The 22,119-nt window shown below is 42.6% G+C and overlaps 1 pseudogene; it reads right to left on the bottom strand.

Annotated features, from left to right (window-relative positions):
- Positions 1-21,503: 21,503 nt before the first annotated feature.
- On the bottom strand, positions 21,504-21,622 carry LOC126475979 (5S ribosomal RNA; annotated as a pseudogene).
- Positions 21,623-22,119: the final 497 nt, after the last annotated feature.

The following is a 22,119-nucleotide window of genomic DNA, read 5'->3' as shown; positions in this document are numbered from 1 at the left end:
CTGCAGCGCTATGTCGCTGATAAAACAAAACACAATTAGGACACTCTGATGTTTCATTATGAAGGAGGAGGTCTTCTACAATAACTGGTGCGGGAAGCACGTATATTTTATTAACTGGCACACCGCCATATTTGAAGTTATATAAGAACACTGCGAGTTGCAATCTTACTAGGCACTCGATTCTGTAAAGAATTTATATTTATGAAAGTAAGTAGAATTATTTAACTGTAGGCTTATTCGTTGAATATATCTGATTTAACTAACTGTGTAAACTTTTTTATGTTTAGTAGACAGTCACCTCTGTACGACGTATTGACATGGCTGGCAAATTATTCTAATATTGAGATTTAGATTTTGAGTCCGCACCTACCGCAGCAGTCTTTGGAAACGATTTAAATACGAAGTCCGATTATTTGAATCACATTTCACGGTCAACTACGAATAACATTGCATTTACGAAAAAGCCATTGTCAAGCGTCTGATACCAAATAATTAAACGTCCACGTTCCAGATAAGCAAATATTAATTACAACTAATCACTATCATACATATACAATAATTAATATTTTATTTATATTTTATTTTATTTATTTATTTTATAATGGGATAAATATGCAATTAGGAGAGGGGGCGAGGAGTTATGTCAACAGCAATGGGAAAATGAGAAAGGGAAGAAGGGTATACCAACTACTGCCAAACATCAGGGAAAGGCTACAGATGAGCTACTTTGAGCCGAGCAGGGGTCTGCTGCACTTTCTTACAGGACATGGGCCACATCCAATATATCTATGTCGATTTGGAAAACGGGCAACACCAGCGTGTGACTGTGGTGCTCCGGAAGGAACACCCGAACATGTCGTCTGTAACTGTACGTTATACGACAATGTGGCGCTTGAACTCAGGAACCAATTACCGAACAGAGATACACATGCACTAATACGTCGTGCCGAGACCGTTAATGTCCTAAACAGTTTGGCAAATGAAATATCCCAAAGATCACGAGGGATTTTATCAGAAACCAAAATGGTTAGAGACCAAAGATAAACCGATCAAGGCACAGGTACACCTGCAAATGCCGCTGAGAGCGGAACTGGCCGGCCGCTTCACGACCGGAATCCGCCGCGCTGCAGGACCAGGAAGGCAGGTGTATCATTCCCGAACTTGACATTTCGCACTAGATTTTTTAGAAAGTAGTTACACTAGAATAATGTAAGATTAGAACACTAACACTATTAACATAGGTAGGGACTGCAGCGATTTTCAAGTAGATGGCCAGCCCAGTGCCAGGGGCACGCTCACTGGGATCAGCTCTGTGAGCAGGCCTTAATAGTAGGTTTGTATATCATCTGGCACACCTGTAACGCTGCAGGGTAGATTAGTCTCAGAATAGTCGAGTGTAGTTAACAAGTTAGATTAACCTTGTCCATAATCAGTGCCGTTAACCAATTGCGTTTAAGCTGCTTTTGATTTGTTTCGTATGATAAAAGGACCCACTAATTAAATAAGGTGGTGGTGGATTATTGTGTGTAACATAATGTTGTTGTTTTATGAATCATTTGTATTATAATCTTTGTTTTCAATTGTATTAACATCTTGTGTTGTATCAATAAAGTACTTTAAAAAAAAAAAAAAACCAGAGCTGGCTTACGACGAGACAAGCGACAAGAGTGCACCTGCTAAGGCTTCGATGCTTGCTGTCCCCTCCCCACAAGGGGGCTTGGGGCAGAATGTGGAGAGCGTAATAGACAGATACGCCATGATTACGCAACTCCTGGAGTCCATTGAGAAGAATGGAACAATAAGCGACTCTGCGATCCTGGCTATAAAGAATGAACTCGCTTCTTGGGCTGGGCAAATGCAAAGCTCGAGGAGTGAGTGGATGAACTGGAAAAAGGGAATGAAAGACTGGGCAAACAGCCAGTGAGATCTTAGGCAGGTGTGGTCCCTCAAGCGGTACCCAAAGTGCAAACTACGAGAGAAACCATAACCAAGGTGTCACAGAGACCGGACATGGCTGTCGTCTTAAGACCCTTGCTCTACGAGGACACCAAAAATGTGCAGGAAATATTTACAACTATGGTAAACCCTTCAAAATAAAAGTTTAGGGTCAATAAAGTTAAGGCAACTAAGAACGTAGCAATATAAGAGGACAGGAACCAGATACTAAGCAACCAGATACTTTGTAATGCGGAGCAGTTGCAGCTGCCGAAAAACAAAAATCATCTTGTGATACTGCATGATGTGCCGGTCACTCTTCACCAAAATGAAATTTGTGAAACAATTAGTCAGTAAAAACTTGAAGACATGAGCACTGAGGATTTCAAAACTGAATTCAAATTACAAATTACGATTCAGAACTGGGCCTCGGAAGCGCGACGTGGTACCCTACGTTGCCGAGGTTTCTGGGATCATGTGGAGGAAGCTAACATCTATGGGGAAACTTTACATTGGATTCCATCCATTAAAGTGCAAGACTATTTGGTGGTACCTCGATGTCATAACTGCAGAGATTTAGATCAGGTGAGTAAGTATTGTGCTCAGAGGCTGGTTTGCCCAGGTGCGGAGCAGAAAATGATATAAAGAAAAACTGTTCTAAAACTGGGATTAGTAATCCCTGCACTAAGAGGGTAGAAATCCTGTAACACCACTGATAGGAACTGCTCCACGTACAGGATTCCAGAGCAACGATTAATATCTAGGATCGATTATGACTGAGGCCATAACACGGCACAGGATGCATGAGAGATAGTACCCATGCAAAAGGAGTAGGGATGCGGAGATGGCTGAAAGGTTCAAGCGATTTCTGAGTATGGTCGCTGAAGATCATAACACGAAGGATAGAAATGGTGGACACATGTGTTCAGACTGAACCTATTCCCTCTACCTATTGCAGGGGTTGCATCCTGCCAGAAGATCGGGCATGGCAAGAAATGCGTCCTGTGGTGGTTAACCGACCAGTGGTTATGCAGAGGAATGTGGTACCAGGACAACAGGTACAGGTCAACGCCATGAGTAGCACGAGCAGTGACATGACAACGCCAGGTCGATGAACCATCGGAAGACTAGGAATCGATCCTGTTGGAATATAATATAATTTTCAATACACCTTGCAGCTATCCGACCTCGAAGAGCCAGCTCTCCTGACCATAGCTCTGGGGCATGTGGTGAGTGCCAGTCACAAGTACGGGCATAAAGTCAGCATCTCGCCCATGGAGGATGTAGATAGAATACAGCTGAAGACAATGAATCTTCCCACTGACACCGGTGCCTTGCGTGACTTGGTGTGGAGATCTTTGAAAAACGGAATGAACCGTTTGGTCTCAAATATACAATCAGTCTGTTCTGTCCCTTGGAAGAATTGCTTTCGATTGGAGGAAAAACTCCCAGAGTCACACGTTCACATGTACTTCCCATGACAACAGAGATACAGCTGGGAAAACTAAATGCACATAACAGCAGGTTGGTCATGCAAGAGCTTTGGAGGGTGGTAGACGAGATGACACTGCATGTGCCCTGTCTACAGGAGCCATACTCTCCGGCTAAGAAGTAGCATTTGCCACCATCAACTGGCTGATAATAAGCTTCAGTGATGAACCGAAAGCTGCCATTTTAGCACTGAACAAGGTTCTGAGAGTCATAGATTTGTCATACCTATCAGATGATCAACGTAACGTCGTGGAGCTCCAGTCGCCCGTAGGGGTAACATACCTCATTAAAACCTACTTCCAGAATGGAAGGGAGATAGATGTGTACTTTGACCAACTCGTACAGGTCAATATGACGTTAAGGGGACGCAAAATTGCGATTATGGTGCACATAAATGCCAAATCCCCCATTTGGAACAGCAGCAATCGTGATGAAAGAGGTGGAAAGATGGAAGAGACCATTATGACCTTGTAGTTCCTATTTGCCAATAGGCCAAGAACCCCCCCACCCCTACTCTCCCCCCCCCCCTCACACACACATACACATTTACAGTGGCGGAGGGGGTGAGGTTACCAATATTGACATCAGGCTGATTGATCTGGGCGTGGCTCATGTTCATACCATATCTCATTTGACATTCTGTTTTTACTGTACTACTACTTCGTTATGTTAATTTCAATTACTGGTATCACTGAGTTGCCGCCATGCCTGCCCATGAGCGGTAGCAGCGGCGCTTATCGATATAAGCCCTGGCATACTATCTTTGCTGACTACTATTTCTGCCAGTGAGTTGGGAGGTGCTAGCAGTACTGTTCGGACCTGGCACTGTTTGAGTTGGCATGCGGCACAAGTTCAATCGGGGTGTGGCAGCAGTGAGGTCCGATCCACCATGACTTTCCACACATGATTGGAGTGGGGACGACTTTGGTTTGTCGTCGGTCGGTCGTCTTGCAGGACGACGTATATTTTGCCGGCGAAGGAATGTAAAAGAGTCAATCATGGCTTTACAACTTGTGGTGGCTAACAAGCCTGGCAGCCTTCCTACCTATACAGTGGGAGGGGGACAAGGCACAAATACAGACGTGACCTTAGTAACACCAAATGCCGTCAACATCATACAAAATTGGAAGGTTGAAGATAATGCCACCATAAGTGACCATAATCTCATAACTTTTACCTTAGGTGACAGAGTGTGCCACTTGGCCATAGAGTGGTAGCTAGAGATTAATTATAAAAGAGCAGATTGGGAGCGCCTAGCGAGGGAGTGCGACATTCCTGCATTGCCAGAGGTGACACACACCAGGACATTGACGTGGAGGAAAGAGCCGAGGAGATGGTGAGTGTGATAACCAGAGTGCTGAAGGCAGCTGTACGAAGTAGGAGGAAGGGACATGGCAGCCTCTCCATCACCATGGTCAGCTGGAGGATATGCGTCAGTCTGGTGAAAGGCTAAGGAGGCACTACCAGCGCAGTTTCATCTGGTGGGAATGACAAAGATGGTTGCTGCAATATTAGGAGGCAAAGCAGAGGTTCCAAAAGGAACTATGGGCGGTAAGGGTAAAGAGCTAGGAAAGCTATGTTTTCAATCAACTAGCAATAGACCTTATATGTTAGTTAGGGAAAAATCCGCTCTCCTATGGAGCCTGCAACCGTCAGGTATAGGGATAGGATGACGGAATCTTGCCAGGAGACTGCTGAGCTCTTATTCCGGTCCCTGTTGCCTTACGGCAGTGCAGAGGGAGAACGTTAATGCCACCACAAGTGACCATAATCTCGTAACTTTCACCTTAAGTGAGAGAGAGTACCACTTGGCCATAGAGTGGGAGGTACAGATGAATAACAGCGCCAATTAAGAAATAAAGACCTTGGTAGAGATATCAATGATGCGGCAGTCTACCCCTTTTCTGAAGAGGAAGTGGTTGCCCACATCAAATCGTTGAGAAGAGGGAGAGCTCCTGGGCCAGACGGCATTGTGGCAGAGGTCGTGCAATTCTTGCCCCCCCCCCCCCCCAAGCTAGTACCACCACTCATTGCAAATGTCGTGATCATTAAGAAAGGACCCAACAAAGACCTCTCTGAAACAAAATCTTACAGACCCATCTGCTCATTGGACTTGTTAGGGAAGATACTAGAGAAATTGCTGATGAGTAGCAGGTAGTTTGGCTTCAGGCCTGGGCAGTCAGCATCTGATGCAACAGTCCTGGTGGCTGAGGTCTGTGGCTCAACCACGTACAAGTACGTAGTTGGCATCATGGTGGACATCAATGGCACCTTCGACCAACTTTGGTGGCCTTCGCTCTTCTCCTGTTTGCGAGAGAAAGTGAGTTCAGGGCCGCTATACGGTTGTCTGAGGAGCTATTTCGAGGATCGGGAGATCTGGCTATCCCCTAGTGAAAGAGTGGGAAAAACAATAACAAAGGGATGCCCCAAGGGTTCTGTATAAAGTCCCCTGTTCTGGGACATCCACATGGAGCCACTGTTGGACGACCTACAACAAAACGAAGAAGTGCTAGAGGTGATAGCGTACATGGATGATCTCCTCCTGTTGGTTGGTGGCCGAATCCGAGAAGACGTAGTGCCATAGGAAAATTACAACTGTGGTGCCAAAACACAAAGATGACAATTTCACCGAGCAAGTCTACATATCTTTTGCTGAAAGGACAGCTGATAAGGAATCCCACTGTGAGATTTGAGGGCTCACTAGCTATTTGACGACGCGAGATGCGCTACCTGGGAACCATCATTGACGAAAAGTGGAACTTTGGAGAACACATTGAAACCGTAACTCAGAGAGCCCTGAAAGTGCTTAACAATCTTATTTCCACAGGTCACAAAAGATTTCATCTTCCCCCTCATACCATAAAGCTATATCATAACAGCATCTTAACGTCAATGGTGGGTTATGGCTCGGGAGTCTGGGCGCACAGACTCACGAGGGTAGTGCCTGCCATGACAGTGAGAAGAGTGCAAAGGAACATGATATTGAGGCCTATGGGCCCTATTAGTTACAATGGGGCTCTGTCCTCTGGTTGTAAAATTAGGGAACAAGCAGCGCGGTACTGGGCAAAATCATGCAAACAGGGGACATACTGGGCGTTAGGGTTGAGGATAAGGGTACGATAAGGAGAAGAGGTGAAGAGTTGTGGCAGGAATCATGGAAAGCGGAAGAAACTGGCCGAAGAACATTTGAATTTTTACCAGATGTGAAGGAACGACTAGGTATGAAGTACTTCGAGTCAACCCGGGCAATGTACCATTTTCTCGCTGGTCATGGGCCCTACCCGAAATTCCTATGTCGCTTTGGGAAGAGGGCTACGCCCGCGCGTGACTGTGTCGCATTCGAGGGTACTTCTGACCATGTGGTTTACAAGTGCCCCCTTTTCAATGATGTAGCAACCACACTACGAGACCAATTACCTAACAATGACACTTGCCACTTACTGATACGTTATAATGGATTATACTGTAAATGATGAAAGTATGTGAATGCAGCTTGCCGCTAACTTGGTGTAATGTCTCTCACACATAAACCTGTACAGTAAAGTAAGGGCCTCCTGTTTTATCTTTAGGCTGATCCGTGATAAGACAGGCAAACAATTATACTAATGGAGGATTCTGCGTATTTTCTCTATTTCATTCGCTCTCTCTCTCTCTCTCTTTCTCTGTCCTTTATCTATATACAGTTTTAAATATAATATTTCATTACGTGAACTCAGCCCAATAGAATCTCTGGTGGAGCCCTTCGTCTTAATATTCAGCGGCTGGCTTGCTGTAAAAGATCTTTATATCTATTATTATTGTTAAGCGCTGCACTCAGTTGGGAAAATCGATCGTTTGAACAATTCGTTCATTTTACGACAGATTTAGAATTTCAGATGTGTCCGAAGCCTTTTTGGACGATTTTATAAAATCTCGATGATTGCAGGCTCTCTTCGTCACAACTGAAACTTCCCCACTAATTACAGGGCCAAGACAATCATCAATGATTCAGACAGAGAACTCATTCGTCATTCACTCTAGAATAAAAGGGTCACAAACCTTATTTCTGAGGAAAATTGTATATTCAATCCATCTCCATTACATGTTCCGTTTTCTGTTGATTCCCAGTCTTACTTAATTTGCGTTTACAATTTTTCTCTCTCTTCAAATAACCCGCTAGTGGCACAAACGTTAATAGCTCGCTTTAGCGAGAAGAAGAGCAAATATGTCTCTTTTAGCAACCCGACAATCTTCCAACAGATACTTCCGAAGCTGTCCTAGTTATCCGTCTATAATAACCATGGAGAATACATATATGTATCTCTGTTATTCCAAAGAATAAACGTACTAGAAAAATACCTTGGCGTCGACTAGCTGTCGGCGCATATATTACTAGAAAATCCGATCAGATACTTTTCAAAAGTGAATAAATGTGGATGATTTGATTGACCATTATTAATTATTGCGTGGTAGAGGGTAATTTTCCGTGGGGAGATTACAACGTGAAGACACATTTCAAACGCTGAACAGTTTCGCATACGTGGTATCACGGAAAGTGTTGAGAGAATATTTGAGGGACATTAATTAATCATTCATCCGGGATTAACAACAAACACCAAATGTGTCCAATACCCTAATCCTATACCGCCTGTGCGTGGACATGCCGACTTACGTTATAGTTGGAATCCGCCACGTGCAAGTCTAGGGGGGCTGGTGTGCAATAACACCAAATCAGGACATGCACTGAACTTGACATAGAATAAAATTTTAGTTGGTAGGACTTGGAATTAGAAAATTAAAATAGGAACCTACAGCGACAGACATCCTTGGCATGCCTAGTCCAGGGGCACACCATAGGGGTTAGTTTGGTGGGCAACGTTGACTAGTAAGCTTATATGTTTGCTGACACACCTATGATGCTGAAGGCAGTAGAGATTAGACATAAGTAGCAATTAAAAAGTATAGTATCAATAGTAATAAAGTTGCACATAATAATTCTGTTCTGGCTGTAGTTCACTTGAAAAAACTGTCAATTAGCTGCAATTACAATGATATGTAACCTCTATATATATATATATATATATATATATATATATATATATATATATAATATTTTTAATTATATATACATAACTAATCACGTAAGGTGGTGGGTTGCACATGTGTAATTATAAAAATGTGTGAATAAAGAATTAAAAAAAAAGAGAAAAAGAGAAAACCAAACCTCTCGCGTTGTGCCTTTCGTATTCAATCCCGATGCAATATCTGGGTTTCATGGTCTATGTGAAGGTCGAAGGGATACAGAAAACGTGCAGTGGTGCATCGGAATCTAATACTGGTCTCCCAAGAGAAGCTCAAAGCACAGACTATTAGAAGAGTCACTCCTCTGGTACTTATGTAGGCATTGTGCCCTTCGTACTCAATTTCGATGCAATATCTGTGTTTCATTGTCAATGTGAAGGTCCTAGGGACACGGAAAACCTGCAGTGGTGCATTGGAATCTAATACTGGTCTCCCAGGAGAAGCTTAAAGCACAGACTAATTGAAGAGTCACTCCTTTGATACTTCTGTCGGCATTAAGGCTTTCATATTCCATTCCGATGCAATATCTGTGTTTCATAGTTAATGTGAGGGTCCAATTGATACAGAAATCCTGCAATGGTGCATCGGTATCTAATACTGGTCTCCCAGGAGGAGCTCAAATCACAGACTATTAAAAGAGTTACTCCTCCTGTACTTATGTCAGCATTGTGCCTTTTGTGTTCTATCCGCGTTAAATTTCAGAGTTTCATCGTCAATGTTGAAGTCCAAGGGATACAGCAAACCTGCAGTGTTGTATCAGAATCTAATACTGGTCTCCCAGGAGAAGCACAAAGCACAGAGTATTAGAAGAGTCACTCCTCCTGTACTTAAGTGGGCATTGTGATTTTCGTATTCAATCCCGATGCAATATCTGTGTTTTATGGTCAATGTGAAGGTCCAAGGGATACACATAACCTTCAACAGTGCATCGGAATCTAATACTGGTCTCCCACGAGAAGCTCAAAGCGCAGGCTATTAAAAGAGTTACTCCTACTGTACTTATGTCGGCATTGTGCCTTTTGTATATTATCCGGATGCAATTTCATTGTGTCATCGTCAATGTGAAGGTGCAAGGAATCCAGAGAGCCTGCAGTGGTGCATCGGAATCTAATACAGCGGCCTCAGGAGAAGCTGAAAGCACAGACTCTTAGAAGAGTACTCCTCTTGTACATAAGTGGGCATTGTCCCTTTCGTATTTAATACCGATGCAATATTTGTGTTTCATGGTTAATGAGAAGGTCCAAGGGATACAGGAATCCTGCAGTGGTGCATTGGAATTTAATACTGGTCGCCTAGTGGAAGCTCTAAGCACAGTCTATTAGAAAAGTCACTCCAGTTGTACTTAAGTGGGCATTGTGAATTTCGTATTCAATTCCGATAAAATATATGTGTTTCGTGGTCAATTTGGAAGTCCAAGGGATACAGAAAACATGCAGTGGTGCATCGGAATCTACTACTGGTCTCCCAGGAGAAGCTCAAAGCACAGACTATTAGAAGAGTCACTCCTGTTGTACTTAAGTGGGCATTGTGCATTTCCTATTCAATCGCGATGCAATATCTTTGTCTCAGGGTCAATGTGAAGGTCAAAGGGAAACAGAAGACCTGCAGTGATCCATCGGATTCTAATACTGGTTTCCCAGGAGAAGATCAAAGCCCACATAATTAGAAGAGTCACTCCTCATGTACTAAACCGGGCATTGTGCATTTCGTATTTAATCCCGATGCAATATCTGTGTTTCATGGTCAATGTGAAGGTCCATAGGATACAGAAGCCTGGAGTGGTGCATCGGAAGCTAATACTGGGATCCCATGAAGGACGCAAATCACAGACTATTAGAAAAGTCAATCCTCTTCTACTTATGCCTTCATATTGCATTTCGTATTTAATTCCGATGCAATATATGTGTTTCATGGTAAATGTGAAGGTCCTAGAAATACTGAAATCCTGCAGTGGTACATCGGAATCTAATACTGGCCTCCAAGGAGAGACGCAAATCACAGACTATTAGAAAAGTCAATCCTCTTCTACTTATTTCGGCATATCGCATTTCGTATTTAATCTCGATGCAATATCTGTGTTTCATGGTCAATATGAAGGTCATAGGGATACAGAAAGCCGGCAGTGGTGCATCGGAATCTAGTACTGGTCACCCAGTAGAAGCTTAAAGCACAGACTATTAGAAAAGCCACTTCTGTTGTACTTAAGGGGGCATTGTGAATTTCGTATTCAATTCCAATGCAATATATATGTTTCATGGTCAATGTGACGTTCCAAGGGATGCAGAAAACATGCAGTGGCGCAGCGGAATCTACTACTGGTCTCCCAGGAGAAGCTAAAAGCACAGACCGTTAGAAGAGTCACTGCTGTTGTACTTAAGTGGGCATTGTGCCTTTCGTATTCAATCCCTACGCAATATCTGTGTTTCAAGGTCAATGTGAAGGTCCAAGGGATACAGAAAACCTGCAATGGTGCATCGGGATCTAATACTGGTCTTCCAGGAGAAGCTAAAAGCAGAGACTATTTGAAAAGTCACTCTCGTTGTACTGAAGTGGGCATTGTGCCTTTCGTGTTCAATCCCGATGCAATATCTGTGTTTCAAGGTCATTGTGAAGGTCTAAGCGATACAAAAAACCTGCAGTGATGCATCTGAATCTAACACTGGTCTCCCATGAGAAGCACAAAGCCCAAATTATTAGAAGAGTCACCCCTCATTTACTAAAGTGGGCAATGTGCATTTCGTATTTAATCCCGATGCAATATCTGTGTATCATGGACCATGTGAAGGTCCATACGATACAGAAACCTGCTGTGGTGCAACGGAATCTAAAACTGGGCTTTCAGGAGAAGCTCAAGGCACAGACTATAAGAAGAGACACTCTCCTCATACTTAAGTCGGCATTTTGTCTTTCGTATGCAATCCCAATGCAATATCTGTGTTTCATGGTCAATGTGAATGTCCATGTTATACAGAAAACCTGAAGTGGTGCATCGGAATCTAATAATGGTCTCCCAGGAGAAGATCAAAGCACAGAATATTAGCAGAGTCACTCCTCTTGTACTTAAGTGGGCCGTGTGCCTTTCGTATTCAATCCCGTTGCAATATCTGTGTTTCATGGTCAATGTGAAGGTCCAAGGGATACAAAAAACATGCAGTTGTGCATCGGAATCTAACACTGGTCACCCATGAGAAGCAAAAAGCACAGAGTATTTGAGGAGTGACTCCTCATTTACTCAAATGGGCATTTTGCCTTTTATAATCAATCCCGATGCAATATCTGTGTTTCATGGTCAATGTGAAGGTCCGAGAGGTACAGAAAACTTTTAGTGGTCCATCAGAATATAATACTTGTTCCCAGGAGAAGTTCAAAGCACAGACTATTAGCAGGGTCAATCCTGTTGTTCTTTAGTGGGCATTGTTCCTTTCGTATTCAATACCGATACAATATCTGAGTTTCATGGACATTGTGAAAGTCCAATGGATACAGAAAACCTGCAGTGGTTCATCGGAATGTAATACTGGTCTCCCAGGAGAAGCTGAAAACGCAGACAATAAGAAGATTCACTCCTCTAGTACATAAGTCAGCATTGTGCCTTTCGTATCGAATCCCGATGCAATATCTTTGTTCATGGTCAATGGGAATGTCCATATGATACAGAAACCTGCAGTGTTGCATCGGAATCTAATACTGGGCTCCCAGGAGAAGCTCAAGGCACAAACTATAAGAAGAGACAGTCCTCTTATTAAGTCGGCATTTTGTCTTTCGTATGCAATCCCGATGCAATATCTGTGTTTCATGGTCAATGTGAAGGTCCATGGGATACAGAAATCCTGAAGTAGTGCATCTGAATCAAATGATGGTCTCTCAGGAGAAGCTCAAACACAAACTGTTACAAGAGTCGCTCCTTTAGTACTTAAGTGGGCATTGTCCCTTTTGCATTCAATCCTGATGGAATATCTGTGTTTCATGGTCAATGTGAAGGTCCAAGGGATACAAAAAACATGCAGTTGTGCATCGGAATCTAACACTGGTCTCCCATGAGAAGCTAAAAGTACAGAGTACTTGAGGAGTCACTCCTCATTTACTCAAGTGGGCATTGTGCCTTTCGTATTCAATCCCGATGCAATATCTGTGTTTCATGGTAAATGTGAAGGTCCGAGAGATACAGAAAACCTGTAGTGGTGCATCAGAATCTAATACTTGTCTCCCGGGAGAAGCTCAAAGCACAGACTATTAGAAGGGTCACTCCTGATATACTTTAGTGGGCATTGTGCCGTTAGTATTCTATCCCGATGCAATATCTGTGTTTCATCGTCAATGTGAAGGTCCAAGGGAAATAGAAAACCTGCAGTGGTGCATCGGAGTCTATTACTGGGCTCCCAGGGGAAGCTCAAAGCACAGAATATTAGAAGAGTCACTCCTCTTCTACTTATGTGGGCATTGTGCATATCGTATTCAATCGCAATGAAATATCTGTGTTTCATGGTCAATGCGAAAGTCCATGATATTCAGAAATACTGCAGTGGTGCATCGGAATCTAATACTGGTCTCCCAGGAGTAGCTCAAAGCACAGACTGTTAGCAGCGTCACTCCAGTTGTACTTAAGTGGGCATTGTGCCTTTCGTATTCACTCCCGATGCAATATCTGTGTTTCATAGTCAATGTGAAGGTCCAAGGGATACAGAAGACCTACAGTGGTTAATCGGAATCTAATACTGGTCTCCCAGGAGAAGCTCAAAACACAGGCTCTTAGAAGAGTACTGCTCTTGTACTCAAGTGGGGATTCTCTCTTTCGTATTCATTCCCGATGCAATATCTCTGTTTCATGGTCAATGTGAATGTCCAAGCGATACAGAAAACCTGCAGTGGTGCATCGGAATCTAATATTGGTCTCCCAGGGGAAGCTCAAAGCACAGACTATGAAAAGAGTTATTCCTATAGTACTTGTGTCGGCATTGTCCCTTGTGTATTCTGTCCCGTTGCAATTTCTGTGTTTCATCGTCAATGTGAAGGTCCATGGGATACGGAAAACCTGCAGTGGAGCATTGGAATCTAATACTTGTCTCCCAGAAGGAGCTCAAAGCACAAACTGTTAGAAGAGTAGCTCCTCTTGTACTTAAGTGAGCACTGTCCCTTCCGCATTCAATCCTGACGCATTATCTGTGTTTCATGGTCAATGTGAAGGTCCAAGGGATACAAAAAACCTGCAGTGGTGCATCGGAGTCTAATACTGGTCTCCCAGGAGAATCTCTAAGCAAAGACAATTAGAAGAGTCACTCGTATTGTACTTAAGTGGGCATTCTGCCTTTCGTATTCAATCCCAATGCAATATCCGTGTTTCACGGTCAATGCGAAAGTCCTTGAAATACAGAAAGCCTGCAGTGGTGCACCGGAATCTAATACTGGTCTCCCAGGAGAAGCTCAAAGTACTGACTGTAAGAAGAGTCACTCCTCTTGCACTTAAGTCGGCATTGTGCCTTTCGTATTGAATCCCGATGCAATATCTGTGTTTCATCATCAATGTGAAGGTCCAAAGGAAATAGAAAACCTGCAGTGATGCATCGGAATCTAATACTGGTCTCGCATGAGAAGCTCAAAACACAGATTATTAGAAGAGTCACAACTCTTGTACTTAAGTGGGCATTGCGCCTTTCGTATTCGATGCGTATGCAATAACCGTGTTTCATGGTCAATGTGAAGGTCCAAGGGATACATTAAACCAGCACTGGTGCATCGGAATCTAATACTGGTATCCCAGGAGAAGCATAAAGCACAGACTATTAGAAGAGTCACTCCTGTTGTTCTTAAGTGGTAATTGTGCCTTTCGTATTCAATCCCGGTGCAATATCTGTGTTTCATCATCAATTTGAAGGTCCAAGGGATACAGAAAAATTGCAGTGGTGCATCGGAATCTAATACTGGTCTCCCAGGAGAAGCGCAAAGCACAGACTATTAGAAGATTCAGTCCTCTTGTACTTAAGTGGGCATTGTGCCTTTCGTATTCAATCCTGATGCAATATCTGTGCCTCATGGTCTATGTGAAGGTCCAAGGATACAGAGAACCTCCAGTACAACACTACCAGTAATATACAGTGAACAGTTATTTTTATTATGCAGGTCGCACTTTAGTGTGCATCTGCACACAGCATTCGTGCTTGGGTCCTTCGTCGATAGAGTTCATTTACAAAACAATCAATTTTGCAGGTATCCTCCATTGGTACAGAAAGACTTATATTCTACTATTTACAAAAGATCACTTACGAGCTTATATTTACAATTAATGGTCACTCCTTTTGTTAAGTCCAGTGAACAACTGCTTTATGAATGGACTCTTTATATCTCAAGGTTTACTTTCACTAGTGAACCTAAAAATATTCTTTCAAACTTTCTTTTAAGGGCTCATCTCCTCATTATGAAAACTACAGGTTTCGCAACACTCGTTGCATTTATTCTTTAGTGCACCCAAGATCATTTTCTACTGCCACGCAGCATATCTACTACTTAACGAGTACGTATTTAACGCTGAATCTTTTTTTTTGTGCTTTCCTTTGTGCTTGCCAAATTTATTTTTTATATTTGAGGGCAGACTGGATAACAATAGGTCTCTCTCTTCGCTTCATGTACTCAGCTTGTCTACTGTTTTTCGCATGAATGCAATTACCGACGGTCCACTGGGTTTTCGCAACCGGTCCATAACAAACATTACCAAAGCTAGCGAAGTTCATCACGCTACGTGTCTCATTTCTCATAAGCACTGCTTGGCCCCAAAGCATACGTGGCTTTTACAAGTCAACCCTTGGTCTGGGTTAATGAACCAGGATCAAAAGGAATGGGCACAAGGAAAATGGATTTCATAAGAAGAGTGTCTTAGGAGACATTTTTGCAATAAAATCTGCATGTAAATAAAATTATCATAATAAACATAGGCACATATATAGATTTCAACCTCTTTCATTACAGCATGCTTTGCTACTTCTACGTCTTACTCTGGTTATAGTCAGTATTAAGTTTAAATATCACTGCATTGCTTGTTCTTTAGATTAGCCTTCAATTAGGGTATTGAATGGTCGCTAGATTACACTACAAATCTTCTGAAGATCTTTACTTGGACTTATTTATGATACAGGGGGCTTGCTGTGTGGTTATTTAGTACCTTGATTCTACTGAAATCAATTCGTCAGCTAACATTCCTCATACACGCTTTAGATTGGGCTCAGATCACAGGGAAATAGTTTACTTTCATAGCAATTAATGGCCTCGTGGAGTACTTACGCTACATTATTGATGCTTCATGGTTTGCCTCTATTTGTACTGTATTTCACCTAACTTAGTTTACTACAGCTTATTGTTTCCTTGCGTGAACACATGTGGGTTACCACTTGTATTTCCATTTAACAGCACGCTTTAACTGAACTTTAAGCTATTTCTTCTACTCCTGTCCACTGTCTGGACAGTTTGAACATGTACCTTTTCTTTAAGCAGGTAATTTGGGCTTTTACAACAGAACTTCAAGTACTTACATTACTAAAAATAAATCTATAAATCTTCTTGTACCTTGAGAGAAGTGCTTATTTACGCATCCTCCTCCATTTCTCACCTTTACATATTTATATAGATCCTGGCAATCACCTCGCAAGCACATTTTTTTTATACTAACTTAAAGCTAAATTGAAAATCTTTCTGCAACCTTAATTTCCTGCTTCAGCTTGTTGAAGAAATATCAGTTCACGTCCATCACTATAAACAATTTTTCCATACATAGCATTAAATACTTAAAGTTTACATGTAGTAGCCGTTACCATGTAGTCAGTGCGCTGTTCAACACAATATTTATCATTAACAGTTCACACAAGGAAATTTTCAGTACGCAAGAGGCAGGAAACGGAAACAGATTCTATCTGCAGTTGAGGCTGTGTCTGTAAAGTAACTCTCTGTTTCAATGGACCAATCGCTCCCGATATGGAGCAGCCCTTAATCGGCAATGATAAAACTTTTGAAACAGAAGACACCTGTCTGAAGAGACATGATGACATCACATTGATGTTTGCTCCTGTATCAACAATGGCTTTGACAGGAATGTTGGCAATAGAAATCTTAATCGAAGCCTGGACCTGTTCATCATAAATGTTGTTAATGTCTTGAGCTTCTTTGTCACGTGCAAGGTCATCTCGTAAGTCGGTCTCATGGTCGTACCGTATCGCATTAACATACTCAGAATCAGAGTATTCGTTAGTCCCCCCACTGGAACCGGCAGCGACCTCTAGGAGGCTGAAAGGCGCTGCCTCTAATTTTCCGCAGGATGTTTAACCTGTTTGTCATTCATGGCCTTAAGTGTTTGTTCCGTTTCATATTGGTGCTGGTTATGTGGTACAAATGCCGGTGTAAAGGGGTAAAATCCACTGGGTGCATTCACTTGTGAATAGAATACTCGAGACGGCTGCTGTCGCCCGATCTTTTGGTTGCCGGCAAAACCATTTCCTTGTGAACGAAAGTTCGCATTTGGTGCCGTTTGAAAATTGTTCCGCGGTCCTCTATCCCGGAAAAAGTTGTTTTGATGTTGTGCTGGGTGACCTCCGCCTTGCCCATGCCACTTGCTATTTTTCGACCTATAACTTTGATTGTACACTGGCCCATTTGAAAAATTACTACTCGTTTGTGGAGACTTTCCATACTGCTCAGGCGCAGAATTAAAGGGTGGGTTTCCGTACTGATGTTGTACCTGGTGGTTGTAAATTGGGTGGTATCTCTGCTGACTACTGTAATTGGTTTTTTGCTTCCATTTAAAATTATTGCCGTTTGTGTTTTCATAACGGCTGGCAGGTTGGTACCAGCGATCGCAGTAGCTCGCTCTCTCCTTCGGTGCATTGTTGTCCGCGTGCGATGCATTCTGCTGGCTGCCAGGGAAGAATTTGCCGCTGCCAACCTTGGAGCGCACATCCTCTCTAATTAAATATAAGGAATCCAGCACAGAAAGGAATGCATCCATGTCTTCTTCGGACACATTTACTAGTTTCTCTCTAATAGACACAGGGAGTTTGCTTTTGAGAATCATAATTACGTCCTTGGAAGAAATCGGAGAATCCCAGAATATAATTTTTGCTAGATACTTCTGGAAGTATCGCCGGAGACTTCCATGCTTCTCATTGAAACTTTCCGCACCATACACCTCCTTCCTTAATCTTTGCTGTACCCCATTACTCCAAAATTTTCCCAAGAACATTTTCTCAAACTCTTCATAATTCCTACACGTGTCTACCATTTCCGTTCCTTATAATGCTGCATCACCAGAAATAAAGCCAGTGACGAACTGAATACGCTGTCTGTCTGTCCAGCTCCTGGGAAATATGCCGGAAAAATTCTTTAGGAACACGATAAGGTGTATTTCTCGCTTCTGCGGATGAAAAACAGGAAAAGTGCGATGCTTAATCACACTTTCTTCTTGCATTAAACTCACAATTGTGTGCGGATCATTTATTTTCCCTACTCGGGACTCAACAGGACTGTTGTTTTGCATGTAATCAGGCGGTGAACGATAAGGAGTTGACTGACATTCGTCACCGTCTAAAGAGTTGTTCCCTATAGTTTGCGTATGCGTGTGCGGATTTTCTACCCAGTTTCTCAGCATTCTGACTTCGTCCACTACTTGCTGCTTCCACTCGGGAAGATCCCGTGTAAGTGTCCTCCGAATCTGTCCCAATTCAGAAACCACTGTGTCTCCTGACTTACCAGGAGCAGCTAAGATTTCATACGTTAATTCCTTGACAGTCTCCCTAAGCTCCCCCCGACCTTCTTTTCGATAAAAATATCTTTACCCCTTATCCATTCACCATAGTGTTCCGACAATGCCTCCGCGTGTGCTTTCACGGTGCTCTTAACCTGTTCTTCAATATTAATTGAGTCTATCTGCCTCGACAGATCCTCTACTACACCTTCAATGTCAGATGTTGTATTTTTAACGGAGTTTATTTCTTTGGTAGCTGCTTGAATTTTTGTGTTTAATGTTCCAGACACTTCAGCTATTTCACTTTTCACCTGTTTCTGCATTTTCTGAATTTGATCACTGATCTTAGTTTGCACCTCACCCAAATGGGTATTTAATTCAGCCATAATTTCTTTATGCAGATCTGTTTTGATTGTGCCTAGCTGTGTTTTTAATGATTCGCTTACAGCATCTAATCGCACGTTAACAGTCTCATTTTGTGTTTTTACTGATTCTCTTACAGCATCTAATCGGGCGTTAACAGTCTCATTTTGTGTTTTTATAGTCTCATTTACTGCGTCAAACTGTTGTTTCAGCATTTCCATTAACGCACCTAGGTCATTTGTAGCTGCAGCGGGAAGAGTTTGGACTTTAGGGTCACTTTCCCCTGTTACAGACATGGTTAGTTCAGTTTCCACACGGGAACCTACCGTTCGCGATCGTAAAGGGTATGGAATACTATTAACGTCTTCACTCCCGTCTCCTGTTGTCACCTGTCTTTGTTTACTATCTGCCATTTTCGTCAGTAAATCACGTGCTACGCAAGGTTTTCGTCGTTTGTCAGTGACGTGGTGAGTCCGCTAAGAGCACCGCTCTCGCGTGAGCAACAAATGAAATTCTATCTGGCGAGAAGACAAGATGGAACCTAAACGTTTCAGACAAATGAATGAAGATGCTCTTCACTGCAAATTGCACACACTATCCACCATGTTGAAAATGTAATACAGCTATAGTAACAATGGGGAGAAATAATTTCTATTATCAGACTACGAAGAATTTTACTTTGAAAGATAAAATAAAGCAGATTTTCTATAGCGGGAAAGAGAAAGGATGTGGATTGACTTGGAAAAGCAACGTTGCTACTGAAGCACTACACTGCGTATGCAAAATTCTGACTTACTTTTTGATGGCTTGGTTAACACTATGTTGTCTCAGCAAATTCGCGTCTCTTTTATTTTCCTTTCTCTCGATAATTAAACTGCGTTATTGACCAGCATATTTTCCGTCATTCTCACAGAGAGTTTATGTGTACATGAAATGACAGAACATTTATCAACACAAGCACATAGAACATTTTCCAAAGATTTGAACTAATTTTTGGTCAGGTCCCTGTTCGGGGGCCAAGTGTGATGTTACAAAATAATAGTTGGAAATTGAGATTTAGCTTACTGTTTTATCAATCACAATTGGCGTAAGAATCATGGATTGACCATTGTCATAAAATATTGCATTATGAGATGTGAATAGTTTTTACTTGCAGTTTCGCGTGGCTTGAGGCAGTCACAACTAGCGTGCTATTGATTAAGAAACTGCGTTATCGTCTTTCTAATTACTTCATGATCGTAGATAGATCATACCCGGTTGTGAAGTTATTGTTATGACAAAACAATTTCCTAAGGGACCAGAAAGTTCTTAAGGGCGCAAAAACAACTGTAACATCACACAAAAGGGAAATTCAATATTAAAGCTGATGCAAGAAGACGATAAAACAGTTTTCTTTTTATCAATGTAACACGCACATTGGACTGCTGATCTTGGTGTCTGTAATATTAGCAAAATGCATAATTAAAATTAAAATAATACTGAGAAGATAATAGGAATGAGCACTGCTAAATGATTCAGTATTCCCAGAACAAATATTTATTATAACTAAAACATATATCGTACCTTAAGCTTAGTACTACAACGACGGTAGATTTTTATGTCCGTATCATGTCAATTGAGCGCTCTTTTATACAGCCATTGTCTTCTTTGAGTCGCTCGTGCGTCATCACGGTACGTTATAACAGTTCTATACACTTCACTCAAACTTAGACATAACACGTTTATATACATCTAGTAAAAATTAGATCAGACTGCCACAAATCTGCGTCCGTCTTACTTGAGAAAAACAGTACAAGTCTTTAGCGCTCAAGGCTTCATTTGTTCTCCAGCGAACAAAATAGTGAAGGATCGTATATCTATCCGTATTTTTCTGTTTTTATTGCCGCCCAAAGACGACGAATTACATCATTAGAAAATTTATAAACAAGTATTTGCCTTCTGGCTGAAAGTATTAACTACTCATATTTGCTGTTTTAATGAAGTCAAAAAAAAGCTAATATCACACTTTGTACTTAAGTGGGCATTGTGCGTTTTGTATTCAACCCCGATGCAATTTCTGTGTTTCGTCGTCAATGTGAAGGTCCAAGGAATACAGAAAACCTCCAGTGGTGCATCGGCATCTAATACTGGTCTCCCAGGAGAGGCTGAAAGGACTAATAGAAAAGTCACACCTCTTGTACTTATGTCGGCATTGTGCCTTTTGTATTCAATCCCGATGCAATACCAGTGTTTCATGGTCAATGTGAAGGTTCATGGGATACAGAAAACCTGCAGTGGTGCATTGGAATCTAACACTGGCTTCCCAGGAGAAGTTCAAAGCACAGAATTTTAGCAGAATCACTACGCTTGAACTTAAGTGGACATTGTGGCTTACGTATTCAATCCCGATGCAATATTTGTGTTTCATGGTCAATGTGAAAGTACACGGTATACAGAAAACCTGCAGTGGTGCATCGGAATCTAATACTGGTCTCCCAGAAGAAGCTCAAACAAAGACTATTAGGAGAGTCACTCCTCTGGTACTTATTTCGGATTTGTGCCTTTCGTATTCAATTCCGATGCAATATCTGTGTTGCATGGTCAATTTGAAGGTCCAAGGGATACAGAAAACCTGTAGTGGTGCATCGGCATCTAATACTGTTCTCCCAGGAGAAGCTCAAACACAGGCTATTAAAAGAGTTGCTCCTCTTGTACTTATGTGGGCATTGTGCCTCTTGTATTCCATCCCAATGCAATTTCTGTGTTTCATGGTCAATGTGAATGTCCAAGGGATACAGAAAACATGCAGGGGTCATCGGAATCTAATACTGGTCTCCCAGGAGAACTTAAAGCACAGACAAATAAAAGAGTGTCTCCTCTTGTACATAGGTAGCATGAAAAGAGGGCTGGCAGGGGTAGCGACATAAAAAGCAAAAGAAAAAAAAAGAAGGTAAGCCAACAGCACCCGGAGTTTCAAGGCGGTCATCCATCCAAGTACTAACGGCGCCCGATGTTGCTTAATATCGGTGATCGGACGAGAACCGGTGCATTTAACATAGTATGGCCGTTGGCGATCACATTCTGTAGGCGCACGTCAGAATTCGCCTTCGGCCCTTCTCCCAACACACAAAATCATAGTTATCGGTCGAAATCGCCGCATTTGACGCACAGCACTTCCTTCCGCAACAGCGAGTTCCTCGAGGACGGCGCGGAGGACGCGCCCGGCGTCCCAGTATAGCTACGGCCGAATCAGCGGGCGCGCCGCCGATGTGTGTGAGACGCACAGCTGCTCGATGCACCTCCTGTCATTCGCTGGGCGCGTGCAACATTCGGCGCTTGCGGAAGACGCATCTTGTTCCTGGTGTTCAACGGATGGGCTGTGCGGGAAGTGGCAGTGTCGTGCTGGAGGGCGCCACTGCTAGCGATGTGAGCCTCCTCGCCTCGCCTCGCCTCGCCTCGCCTCACACCAGGCGTTTGCGTAGTTTGCAGGGCTCCTAGCGGGAGTACTGTGAAAGTCATAACGTCGACAAATAATAGCGTATCGCTTCTGGTGAACGGGGCAGAGTAAG

This window comes from Schistocerca serialis, chromosome 4, assembly GCF_023864345.2.
Source record: "Schistocerca serialis cubense isolate TAMUIC-IGC-003099 chromosome 4, iqSchSeri2.2, whole genome shotgun sequence".
NCBI lineage: Eukaryota > Metazoa > Arthropoda > Insecta > Orthoptera > Acrididae > Schistocerca > Schistocerca serialis.
The sequence above is the reverse complement of the archived record's forward strand: the minus strand, read 5'-3'. Positions and strand labels throughout refer to the sequence as shown.